Raw genomic sequence first — 619 nt, forward strand, 5'->3', positions numbered from 1 at the left:
TCATGCAGCAACAGGCGGTCAAGATTCACCAGGCCGCGGAAGGCATTTTCAGACAGGACACGGATACGATTGCCATGCAGGAACAGGTGGGTGAGGTTGACCAGGTCGGAAAAGAGGCCATCTGGAAGGTGGCTCAGCTGGTTCTCCTGCAGGTAGAGAAACTGCAAGCTGTAGAGCTTGTGGAAGAGGTCAGCGGGCAGCTCGGTCAAGTGGCAGCGGTGCATGTGTAGACTCTGCAAGCGCTCCAGCCCCCTGAACGCACCCCCATCCAGCCTGCGCAGTGATGGATTGTCACTCAAATCTAGTTCCTCTAGTACATGCAGATTACTGAATGCACCTGCTTCGATCCATGTGATGTTGTTGGAGTACAGCCATAGGACCTACAGATTCAGAATGTAAAGACAAAGGTAAATCTCTGCTTGCTGCAAATCTTTACACAAACAGATTCATCATGATGTTTACTTACAGATATGCTCTCACCTGTGTTTCGAAGCCAAAGGAGTCAGCTCTGAGCTCAGTGATACGGTTGTTCTGCAAGAAAACGCGCTGGGAGTCGTAGGGCACGCCGGCAGGAACAGCAGTGAAGTTCTGAGACTGACAGCTCACAGTCATGGGCATA

General features: G+C 51.4%; 1 pseudogene; it reads right to left on the reverse strand.

Annotated features, from left to right (window-relative positions):
- Nucleotides 1–6: 6 nt before the first annotated feature.
- Nucleotides 7–618, reverse strand: LOC107682274 (reticulon-4 receptor-like 2 pseudogene; annotated as a pseudogene).
- Nucleotide 619: the final 1 nt, after the last annotated feature.

The sequence above is a fragment of the Sinocyclocheilus anshuiensis genome, unplaced genomic scaffold (assembly GCF_001515605.1).
Source record: "Sinocyclocheilus anshuiensis isolate Anshui unplaced genomic scaffold, SAMN03320099.WGS_v1.1 C31988589, whole genome shotgun sequence".
NCBI lineage: Eukaryota > Metazoa > Chordata > Actinopteri > Cypriniformes > Cyprinidae > Sinocyclocheilus > Sinocyclocheilus anshuiensis.